The sequence below is a fragment of the Amblyraja radiata genome, chromosome 10, assembly GCF_010909765.2.
Source record: "Amblyraja radiata isolate CabotCenter1 chromosome 10, sAmbRad1.1.pri, whole genome shotgun sequence".
NCBI classification, from domain to species: domain Eukaryota; kingdom Metazoa; phylum Chordata; class Chondrichthyes; order Rajiformes; family Rajidae; genus Amblyraja; species Amblyraja radiata.
In genome coordinates this window covers 56,093,170-56,105,833 of record NC_045965.1, presented here as the reverse complement: position 1 = coordinate 56,105,833, position 12,664 = coordinate 56,093,170, and the positions used below count along the sequence as shown (strand labels likewise).

Sequence of the window (12,664 nt, the reverse complement as noted above, 5' to 3'; positions counted from 1 at the left end):
TTCTACCGGGCAGATCTTAACTCTCCAGCCCCGCTGCAACCTCTCCAGTGCAATCAACTTTGTATAAGGCGCTAATTCTGAACTTTCTTTGTTGTTTATTATGGTATTTATGGAGTATTATGTTTACATATCTGTGGTGCTGCTGCAAGTAAGAATTTCATTGTTGTTCTGTTTCGGGACATATTGCAATAAAACACTCTTGACTGTTGACTCATTTAGCCTGTGTACATCTCTGAATGTGAATCACAGCTGCACGATCTCTCGCTTTAGCTCCAGACAGGAGATTTGTGGCCAAAAGTCTGGCTCGAACAGTGCAGCTCCACCTCGTCACCCTGGCTGGGCCACTGTCCTTGCAGCGGTGATCAGAGATCGTGCCTGGGGTCGTGTTGTGTTCGTGCCTGGAGAAGTGGATGGTTGTGAAACATTGCAGCAGGATCTTGATCAGCTGGCCAGGTGGGATGAGGAATAGTTGACGGAATTGAATAGAGAGAAATGTGAGATGTCGCATTTTGGGAAGTCTAACATGGGCAGGACCTACACAGTGAATGTTAGGGCTCGGTGGAGTGTTGTAGGGCAGCTGGGATCTAGGAGTGCAGATACATAGTTCCCTGAAAGTGGATTCGGAGGTAGATAGGGCGGTCAAAAGGGCACATTGGCTTTCATCAGTCAGAGTATTAAAGTTGGGAGGTCATGTTGCAGTTGTATAAAACATTGGCCACATTTAGAGTATTGTGTTCAGTCCTGGGCACCATGTTACAGGAAAGATGTTGTCAAGCTGGAAAAGGTACAGAGATGATTGAGGAGGATGTTGCCATGACTCTGATCTACAGGGAGAGGTTGAGTAGGCTGGGACTCTTTTCCTTTGAGCACAGGAGGATGAGGGGTGATATTATAGAGGTGTATACAATCATGAGAGAAATAGACGCTCAGAGTTTCTTGAATCAGGGAATTGAGAACCAGAGGACATGGGTTTAAGGCTAACATGTTTCGAGGATGTAACTAGTAGCGTGGATAGGGGAGAACCAGTGGATGTGGTGTATCTGGACTTCCAGAAGGCTTTCGACAAGGTCCCACATAAGAGATTAGTTTACAAACTTAAAGCACACGGCATTGGGGGTTCAGTATTGATGTGGATAGAGAACTGGCTGGCAAACAGGAAGCAAAGAGTAGGAGTAAACGGGTCCTTTTCACAATGGCAGGCAGTGACTAGTGGGGTACCGCAAGGCTCAGTGCTGGGACCCCAGCTATTTACAATATATATTAATGATCTGGATGAGGGAATTGAAGGCAATATCTCCAAGTTTGCGGATGACACTAAGCTGGGGGGCAGTGTTAGCTGTGAGGAGGATGCTAGGAGACTGCAAGGTGACTTGGATAGGCTGGGTGAGTGGGCAAATGTTTGGCAGATGCAGTATAATGTGGATAAATGTGAGGTTATCCATTTTGGTGGCAAAAACAGGAAAGCAGACTATTATCTAAATGGTGGCCGACTAGGAAAAGGGGAGATGCAGCGAGACCTGGGTGTCATGGTACACCAGTCATTGAAAGTGGGCATGCAGGTGCAGCAGGCAGTGAAGAAAGCGAATGGTATGTTAGCTTTCATAGCAAAAGGATTTGAGTATAGGAGCAGGGAGGTTCTACTGCAGTTGTACAGGGTCTTGGTGAGACCACACCTGGAGTATTGCGTACAGTTTTGGTCTCCAAATCTGAGGAAGGACATTATTGCCATAGAGGGAGTGCAGAGAAGGTTCACCAGACTGATTCCTGGGATGTCAGGACTGTCTTATGAAGAAAGACTGGATAGACTTGGTTTATACTCTCTAGAATTTAGGAGATTGAGAGGGGATCTTATAGAAACTTACAAAATTCTTAAGGGGTTGGACAGGCTAGATGCAGGAAGATTGCTCCCAATGTTGGGGAAGTCCAGGACAAGGGGTCACAGCTTAAGGATAAGGGGGAAATCCTTTAAAACCGAGATGAGAAGAACTTTTTTCACACAGAGAGTGGTGAATCTCTGGAATTCCCTGCCACAGAGGGTAGTCGAGGCCAGTTCATTGGTTATATTTAAGAGGGAGTTAGATGTGGCCCTTGTGGCTAAGGGGATCAGAGGGTATGGAGAGAAGGCAGGTACGGGATACTGAGTTGGATGATCAGCCATGATCATATTGAATGGCGGTGCAGGCTCGAAGGGCCGAATGGCCTACTCCTGCACCTAATTTCTATGTTTCTATGTTTCTAAGATGTCGCTCACAGGCTAATTATTGAGACCAGTAAAAGAGACAACTGCTGGATTGTACTCACTCCCCGATATTTCCTTTTCTAGATTGGTTTACCATCGCGGATAATTGTGGTGATGAACCATTAAACATTAGCTTGAAAAAAATGCTCTCAATGGTTCCTTTAGAATTTCTCAAAAGTCACTGATTTCCCCCAGTAACCCTGTCGAACTAAAGGGCTTGTCCCACTTGCCGATTTTTTTCGGCAACTGCCGGCATCATTGACTGACGTATCAGGTCACCAAAAAATATGCGGTGTGTCGCGGCGTGATGACGTATCGACGCGCGCTGTTTCTTCAACTGTTGCAACATTTTTTTTCCGCCGCTGGATTTTGAAATGTTCAAAATCTTTTGGCGACACTGATATGACGCCGGCAGTCGCCGAAAAAAACGCCAAGTGGGACAGGCCCCTAATGGAAACAATGGCCCAGTGTTTACTTAATCAAATCTGTTCATTCCGAAAGAATTGCTTCTATTAATCCCTTACTAACATATCAACTTACTGTTCCTGTTTGATTTGTAATTGCAGTCAATAATAGCAACATCTATTTGTGAAGGAGTCACTTATGGTTAGATCATTGAAAAAATAAGTATTTTTAATGTGGACATTGATAGGCTCTGGATTAGTAAGTGTGTCAATGGTTACGGGAAGAAGACAGGGGATTGGGGCTGAGAGGGAGAGATAGATCAGCCATGATCGAATGGTAGAGCAGACTCGATGGGCTGAATGGCCTAACTCTGCTCTATGCTCTAATATGCTATGATTTTATAGACAGATACAAAAGGCTGGCGTAGCTCAACGGGTCAGGCAGCATCTCTGGAGAAAAGGAATAGGTGACGTTTCGGGTCGGGACCCTTCTTCAGAATTATGGTCCCAAGATCTAAGTAGAGAACCTTTTAAAAGGTCAGAGAATTGAGGGCTATGGGGAACTGGCAGAGAAGAGGAGATGAGGCCTGGGGCTGAGATGTAAATGTAGACCAAGCTTTGAAGGGCCGAGTGGCCTTATCCTACTTGGTGAGATGTTGTTCCATGCACTTTCTATCAGTTGCCACACAGTTAAGAACAATTACAAATGAACAAACCACGTCATCTATACATCTGACCCAAGTTAGAATTACTTTTTTGAGACACAGGTCACCTTGGTTCTGAGGTATAGTGATTGTAGATTAAACAGTTTTCTATTGATTCTGCAGCTCCACTCCTGCTGAAGGTATGCTGACGATGTAAGTGTTACATTACAGCAAGAAAGGTTGAGAAAGGTCTTGGGGCATTGGCACAGCTTTACTTGACACCATACTTCTATATTATAGAACCTGGTGTAAAGGATCAGGGTCTGCATGCAGCCAAAAAGCCAGGAGAAAAATGGAGATTAATTTCTGCGCAATGCCATATTTGAAGAGGGCGTTCCACAGTCTCTGTCAATTGATGATGTTAAAGGCGTTATTGAGTTTGGAAAGGGCCAGGCGCTGCACGTTCCGAGATTTTCTTGGAGTTGCCACACAAGTGGGGTGGCACAGTGGCAGAGTTGCTGCTTGACAGCGCCAGAGACCCAGGTTCGATCTCAACTATGAATGCTGTCTGTACGGAGTTTGTACGTTCTCCTGCACGAGTTTGCTCCAGTTTCGTCCCACATTCCAGAGGCGCCCAGGTTTCTAGGTCAATTGGCTGCAGTACAATTGCAAATTGTCTCTAGTGTGTAGGATAGTGCTAGTCTATGGAGTAATCGTTGGTCGGTGGGGACTTGGTGGGCCAAAGAGCCTATTTCTGCGCTGTATGTCTAAAGTCTAAAGGGGAACAATAACAATTTATGTGCCCAAGACTAGATTCCCAAAATGGACGCTTCTTTCCGAGTGCTCTCACAGGAAGACATTACTAGGCAGAGCGGGGAAAAGCATCAAGGATGTGCTCAAAGTCTCCTTTAAGAAATAGAACAACACCAATTACTCCTGGAAATCGGGAAACAAGCAACTGCAGATGCTGGTTCACAAAGAAAACTCACACACACACACACACAAAGTGCTGGGTTGTAACTCCGTGGGTCAGGCAGCATCTCTGGAGAAGGTGACGAAGGGTCTCCACCCAAAACGTAACCTCGCCATCTCCTCCAGAGATGCTGCCTGACCCGCTGAGTTACTCCAGCACTTTGTCTCTTTTATTTTACTCCTGGGAATCCTTACGTGATATCAGTTCCGCAAGGCGTTTACTGATGAAAGAGTTATGGTCTCACACATCAAGGTAATTTTTTACAAAAAACAACATCTCTCTGGAAAATAGAGTACTGCCCTGGCCCCAAACCAATATGATACTTTGATCATTTATACTTTATTATTACACAGCCACCATTCCTGCCCCAAACACTTTGATTCATGGATCTATGTATACAAGAAAGTAAAAGATGCCACAGGCAAAATTCATGTACAGGCAATTAGACGGCAGACTATTGCACTAGCAATTAGTCCACTTCACATGAATTCAATAGCTGTTAAAAATAGCCAACCCCCAACGTTAAACAAAAGCACATTCAGCCTTTCAAAGTACTACTCTCTTGAATGCATAGAGATAACACTGTAGTGTCAGATCTACCGCTGAAATAGTTTAAAAGCCCTATTTGAAGGGAAAGTTTCTAAACGAGCAGAAGCATTTACTTACGAAACAACAATCTATTGAAAAGGCTTTGAAACCGCTCCTAGTTTGAACTTTACTCTATTGTTTTGATGGCACAGCCACAATGCAATTTGGGCTCAGGCTTGGTTTGAAAGAAGATGAAGTTTACAGAGAGGGCAGCAGTGGGTGGGGGTGGGTTGGGGCCTTGGAGAGGGAAGGTGCTTTTTGGACGGAGAGGAAGAATTAATGACGAGAAATAGTGTGAGGGATTGAACACTTCTCAACTTTGGCTGTGCATAGAATTCATCTCCATTTTCCTAGGCCGTACGGCTCAAGCGACCACGTTAGGTCGCGCTTGCCGCATGCAGTCGCATGCTCGTGGGTCAGGCCCTTAATGGGCCCAGCACCGAACCCTGAGGCACACCACTAGTCACAGACTTCCATTCTGAGAAGCAACCTTCCACCATCACCCTCTGCTTCCTTCCAAGAAGCCCATTTTCAATCCATTCAGCTATCTCTCCTTGAATCCCATGGGACCAAACCTGCCAGAGCAGCCTACCATGTGGAACCTTGTCAAACTACTTACCAAAATCCATGTATACAACGTCCACAGCTCTGCTTTCATCGACTCTTTTGGTCACATCCTCAAACATCTACCACATTACCTGTGCCTTTCCTTCCTGTTACTTCTGTGAAGACTCCAATAAAATTGGTCAACCACGTCATTATTTAATTCTTCACGATGTCTAAACTATTTTATTTCTTGTAGCTGGATGCATTTTCATCACTTCTTTTGGCAAAGATTCCATTGCATTTCCTACCGATGAGGTTTAAGCTAACTGTTTGTATATCCCTGGACTTGTTTTATTGCATTTTTAAAGACACATCTCTCTATACCTCTCGTTTCCCTCTCCCCTGACTCTCAGTCTGAAGAAGGGTCTTGACCCGAAACGTCACCAATTCCGTTTCTCCAGAGATGCTGCCTGTCCAGCTTTTTGTGTCTATCTTCAGTTGAAACCAGCCTCTGCTGCTCCCGTCCTACAGTTAAAGACAGCACACTGTTGTTTTTTACGGCTGGCTCCATTCCCTTTTCTAATGAAATACGATATACGGCTAACAATCCCTTTGCTGTCTCAAGCACAACATTATTCTCAACGTGTTGGCTCAAAATAAATGAATGTTGGAATTTGTGGCCAAACCGATAGACCTCAGGTCAAGGGAAGATGAGATTAAGTTGCAAAATGCACCACTTCAACCACATTTCGAGGGTTGTGTCCAATTCTGTTTGCCAGTGAACAGTCCAATAACTGAAGCACAAAGCAGAAGCAGGCCAGAGTAAACAATCCACGTTTGTCCAACCTCTCATTATATCTAATCCCCTCTCATCCAGACAGCAATCTGCTAAACCTCTTCTGCACCCTCTCCAAAGCCACCACATCCTTCCTGTAATGGGACGAGCAAACAGCACACAACGCACCAAGTAAGGCATAAGCAAAGGTTTATAACGCTGCAATATGACTGCCCTGGCTGATGAAGGCAAGCATACTACCCACCTTTTTACCACGATATCTGCTTGTGACTTTAACGCAGCTATGGACTCGCACCCCAAATTCTCTTAATGCTGTTAAGGATCCTGCTATTAACATCAAACTTTCCCCTTACATTTGCCCTTCCAAAGCACACCATACCAGTCTGCCCCATGATTTAGTAGCACCATAAATTACCCCAGATGTGGCTCTGTTTGGATGTTGGCAAAAAGAACAGATTTATGTAATCTGTGGAAACAAAATACTGCAGCTGCTGGTTTATACCAAAGATAGACGCATAGTATCTATAGGAGTATAAGAGCAGAGAGGTTCTACTGCAGTTGTACAGGGTCTTGGAGAGACCACACCTGGAGTATTGTGTACAGTTTTGGTCTCCTAATCTGAGGAAAGACATTCTGATTCCAGACTGATTCCTGGGATGTCAGGGCTTTCATATGAAGAAAGACTGGATAGACTCGGCTTGTACTCGTTAGAATTTAGAAGATTGAGGGGGGATCTTATAGAAACTTACAACATTCTTAAGGGGTTGGACAGGCTAGATGCAGGAAGATTGTTCCTGATGTTGGGGAAGTCCAGAACAAGGGGTCACAGTTTAAGGATACGGGGGAAATCGTTTAGGACCGAGATGAGAAAAACATTTTTCACACAGAGAGTGGTGAATCTGTGGAATTCTCTGCCACAGAAGGTAGTTGAGGCCAGTTCATTGGCTATATTTAAGAGGGAGTTAGATGTGGCCCTTGTGGCTAAAGGGATCAGGGGGTATGGAGAGAAGGCAGGTACAGGATACTGAGTTGGATGATCAGCCATGATCATATTGAATGGCGGTGCAGGCGCGAAGGGCCGAATGGCCTAATCCTGCACCTATTTTCTATGTTTCTATGTAAGTGCTGGGGTAATTCAGCGGGTCAGGCACCATCTCTGGAGGGAAAGGATAGGTGATCGGGATCCCTTTTGGGGTCGGGACCCTTCATCACTCCGAAGAAGGGTCCCAACCTGAATCGCCACCTATCCTTTCCCTCCAGAGATGCTGCCTGGCCTGCAGAGTTACTCCATCACCTTGTGTCCCTCTTCATGTAACCTGTAATTTGGTGTCCCTGGGACACTGACTTTCAACTGGAATATCTGATAATTTGTCAAGAATAATGGGAACTTTGGAAAAAAAACTCCAGAGCCAAGCGTACGTACTCAATGGAAGCTATGCATGTGTCAAGTTTGATTCATGTTATTTAACCAATGGTGGCACAGTGGCGCAGTGGTTGAGTTGCTGCCTTACAGCGCCAGAGACCCGGGTTCAAACCTGACTACGTGTTCTGTCTTTACTGAGTTTGTACATTCTCTCCCGAAACCTGTGTGGGTTTTCTCTGGGTGCTCCCGTTTCCTCCCACACTCAAAAGACGTATAGGTTTGTAGGCTAAAGAGGGAACTGCAGATGCTGGAAAATCGAAGGTACACAAAAATGCTGGAGAAACTCAGCGGGTGCAGCAGCATCTATGGAGCGAAGGAGATAGGCAACGTTTCGGGACGTCGGATAGGACATCGTTGGTGTACGGGGATCGCTCGTCGGCATGGACTGGGTGGGCCGAAGGGTCTGTTTCCACACTGTGTCTCTAAACTAAACTAAAAGTTTTCAAAGCTGACTATGAAACTTCCTAGGTTTGCTAAGTACAGAAAGGCTAAAAGAAAGGCTAAAAGTGCGACTCGATTCAGATGTCACGCAACTATTTCCGGTTAGCGTGTTGCAAAATTTGCCTCGTATTTATGTAAAGTCCTTTATCGTAGCTTGCCCATTGTTGTTCAGTGATAATGGATTATAGAAAGTGCCATTGAGCCTCTTGGCTGCATTAAGCAGCGTTAGTCATTTCATATGCACATGCCCTTTTGATTTCCAAAGGGTTTTTGGATAGGAATTTACTGTCAGTAACCGTCTCGGGGGGAAAAAAGCATCACCCCTATCACGACCATTCAGACCTGTTTGTTCAGGATGAGCAATTTATCATCTTTATAACCGGTGGGGTGAATTGCTGATAAGCAGCTTCAAGTCTGAACAAGGCCGTTTGTCAGGCGCTTTAATTCAATTTCTGATCAGCCACAGAATGTACATTAGGAGAGAAGTCTTACAGGGAGGGGCAGCAGGTGCAAACAGGAAATTCCCCACCTTTAGCTTTTTTCCAAATCTCAAACAGTAATTACAGCATGGAAGACTTTAGACTTTAGAGATATAGCATGGAAACAGGCCCTACGGCCCGCTGAGCCCACAGCCGACCAGCAGCAATCACCCCGCACCCTAGCACTATCCTACACACTAGGAACAAATTACATTTTTACCAAGGCCAATTAACCTGCAAGCCTGTACGTCATTAGAGTGTGGAGGGAAACTGGAGAAACCCCACACGTTCACTGGGGGGGGGGGGGGGGGAACGTACAAACTCTGTACAGACTGCACCCATGGTCAGGATCAAACCCGGGTCTCTGGCGCTGTAAGGCAGCAGCTCTACCGCTGCGCCACCATGCCGCCCCCCCCAACTACCTCCAGGACTGTAGAGGTTTATTGTAAGTGTTAAGAAGATCACATAGCAGTGATTAAGACATCCCTCCATGAACAATTCACCTACACTGAAATAAAATTCACCTACTCTGAAATAAACAGCTCCATACTCAAGGAACTGCAGATGCTGGGATCTTGAGCAAAAAAAACAAAGTGCTGGAGGAACTCAATGGGTCATGCAGCCTTTCTGGAGAAGCTGTTTCGGGTCTGTAGCCTTCTTCCGACTCTACCCAACCCAAATTATCGCCTACCCATATTCTCCAGAGAGTCAGCTTTATCCACTGAGTTAATGCACTGCTAAGTGTCTTTAGCTCAATAAACGGGCCATGGGTTTTTTGCCATGGATAGTGGCATCTATTATGTCAGTGTTCCAACTTATCCATCTTTTCAATGTCGAAATTCTCAAGATGATTTGAGTATGCATAACTTGTAGAGAAACATAGCAAGTCAAACACTGAATTCCTTAGTTCCTACAAGGTGTGACTTCACATTTTGCACAATGTCAATTTCATCCAAGACTGAGTCATAATATCCTGGGTACACAAAAATGCTGGAGAAACTCAGCGGGTGCAGCAGCATCTATGGAGCGAAGGAAATAGGCGACGTTTCGGGCCGAAACCCTTCTTCAGACTGATGGGGGGTGGGGGGGAGAAGGAAGGAAAAAGGGAGGAGGAGGAGCCCGAGGGCGGAGGGATGGGAGGAGACAGCTCGAGGGTTAAGGAAGGGGAGGAGACAGCAAGGGCTAGCAAAACTGGGAGAATTCAACGTTCATGCCATCCGGAAGCAAGCAACCCAGGCGGAATATGAGGTGCTGTTCCTCCAATTTCCGGTGTTGCTCACTCTGGCGATGGAGGAGACCCAGGACAGAGAGGTCGGATTGGGAATGGGAGGGGGAGTTGAAGTGCTGAGCCACCGGGAGTTCAGGTAGGTTATTGCGGACTGAGCGAAGGTGTTCGGCGAAACGATCGCCCAACCTCCGCTTAGTCTCCCCGATGTAAATCAGCTGACATCTAGAGCAGCGGATGCAGTAGATGAGGTTGGAGGAGATACAGGTGAACCTTTGTCGCACCTGGAACGACTGCTTGGGTCCTTGAATGGAGTCGAGGGGGGAGGTGAAGGGACACGTGTTGCATTTCTTGCGGTTGCAACGGAAAGTGCCCGGGGAGGGGGTGGTACGGGAGGGAAGGGAAGAATTGACAAGGGAGTTGCGGAGGGAGCGGTCTTTGCGGAAGGCAGACATAGGGGGAGATGGGAAGATGTGGCGAGTGGTGGGGTCACGTTGGAGGTGGCGGAGGATTATGTGTTGTATTTGCCGGCTGGTGGGGTGGAAGGTGAGGACTAGGGGGACTCTGCCCTTGTTGCGAGTGCGGGGATAGGGAGAGGGAGCAGTGTTGCGGGGTATGGATGAGACCCTGGTGCGAGCCTCATCTATGGTGGCGGAGGGGAATCCCCGTTCCCTGAAGAACGAGGACATTTCCGATGCCCTGGTGTGGAACGTCTCATCCTGGGAGCAGATGCGGCGTAGGCAGAGGAATTGGGAGTAGGGGATGGAGTCTTTACAGGGGGCAGGGTGGGAAGACGTGTAGTCCAGATAGCCATGTGAGTCAGTTGGTTTGTAGTGTATGTCGGTCAGAAGTCTGTCCCCTGCGATGGAGATGGTGAGGTCAAGGAATGGTAGGGAAGTGTCGGAAATGGTCCAGGTGTATTGGAGTGCCGGATGGAAGTTGGTGGTGAAGTGGATGAAGTCAGTCAGTTGTGTGTGGATGCAGGAGGTGGCCCCAAAGCAGTCGTCAATGTAACGGAGGTAGAGGTCGGGGATGGGGCAATGGTACGTATTGAACAAGGATTGTTCAACGTACCCGACAAAGAGGCAGGCGTAGCTGGGGCCCATGCGTGTGCCCATAGCTACGCCTTGTGTTTGGAGGAAATGGGAGGAGTCAAACGTAAAGTTGTTGAGGGTGAGGACCAACTCCGCTAGGCGGAGGAGGGTGTCAGTGGCTGGGTATAGGTTGCTCCTCTGGTCGAGGAAGAACCGGAGGGCTCCGAGGCCATCCTGGTGGGGGGATGGAGGTGTAGAGTGACTGGACATCCATGGTGAAGATGAGGGGGTGAGGGCCTAGAGAGTGGAATGCGCGGAGGCGGCGGAGGGTGTCTGAGGTGTATAGAACATAGGTGGGGAGGGATTTGACCAAGGGGGATAGTATGGAGTCAAGGTATGTGGAGATGAGTTCGGTGGGGCACGAACAGGCAGAGACAATGGGTCTGCCGGGAGAGCTGGGTTTGTGGATTTTGGGGAGAAGGTAAAAACGGGCCGTGCGGGGCTGGGGAACGATGAGGTTGGAAGCTTGGTCAGGCAGGGCGTGGGAATTGATGAAGTCGGTGATGGTGCTAGAAATGGTGGCCTGGTGCTCGTCAGTGGGGTCATGGTCCAAGGGTAAGTAGGAGGAGGTGTCCGAGCGTGGCCTCAGCTTTGTAGAGATCGACGCGCCAGACTACCACGGCACCTCCCTTGTCGGCTGGTTTGATGACCCAATCTGGGTTTTTGTGGAGTGATTCAATGGCAGTGCGTTCAGGGGGGGAGAGATTGGAGTGAGACAGGGGAGTGGAGAAGTTGAGGCGGTTGACGTCGCGGCGGCAGTTCTGGATAAAGAGTTCCAGCGCCGGGACTTTATGAGAGGGGTTCCACGAGGAGGGGGTGCGTTGGAGATGGGAAAAAGGGTCATCATTGGGGGGCGAGGACTCCTTCCCATGGAAGTGCGCTGTGAGGCGGAGACGACGGTAGAAGCGCTCCAAGTCATGGTGGGCGCGGAACTCATTGAGATGGGGACGGAGGGGGACAAAGGTAAGACCTCTGCTGAGGACAGACCGTTCGGTGTGGGAGAGGGGGAGGTCGGGGGGGGATGGTGAACACCCGGCAGAGATGGGAGTTGGGGCCAGAGGAAGGCAGGTGGGTAGACTGGGGACGGGGCGATGTGTGGGGGGGGGGGGGGTTGTGGGTGTTGGAGGAGTGGTGGGTGGTCAGGGGGTGGGGGGGTGAGAGGGCTGTAATGTGGGTGGGGAAGAGCGGGGGTGACATAGTTGGAGGGGGATGGGGGAGAGTCAGTGGAACAGCCACTGAGGTTAGCAAGACAGTTTCATAATATCCTGCTTGTCTTTAACTTTGAATGCAGTAAGTGATAGGAGATGGAGATTACTAGTGGTATGAAATAATAGGAAGTCTTATGATACACATAACTTATTTTTAAGAATAAGGGGTAAGCCATTTGGAACTGAGACGAGGAGATACTTTTTCTCACAGAGAGTTGTGAGTCTATGGAATTCTCTTCCTCAGAGGGTGGTGGAGGCCGGTTCTCTGGATACTTTCAAGAGAGAGCTAGATAGAGCTCTTAAAGATAGTAGAGTCAGGGGATATGGGGAGGCAGGAACGGGGTACTGATTGGGGATGATCGGCCATGATCACATTGAATGGCGTTGTTGGCTCGAAGGGCCGAATGGCCTACTGCACCTATTATCTATTGTCAAACATAGCTGGGTGTCTATCTGTCTATATGACTAGTAAGGTGTCAGGAGTTATGGGGAAAAGGCAGGAGAATGGGGATTAGAGGGAAAGATAGATCAGCCATGATTGAATGGCGGAGTAGACTTGATGGGCCGAATGGCCTATTTCTGCTCCTAGATCTAACAAACTTAT

At 47.7% G+C, this 12,664-nt stretch overlaps 1 protein-coding gene across 1 annotated transcript in view; it reads right to left on the bottom strand.

Moving 5' to 3' along the window:
- f3 (coagulation factor III, tissue factor) overlaps positions 1-12,664 on the bottom strand; it is a 36,184-nt gene that overhangs the window by 17,846 nt on the left and 5,674 nt on the right. The gene's annotated exons all lie outside the window — the stretch shown is intronic.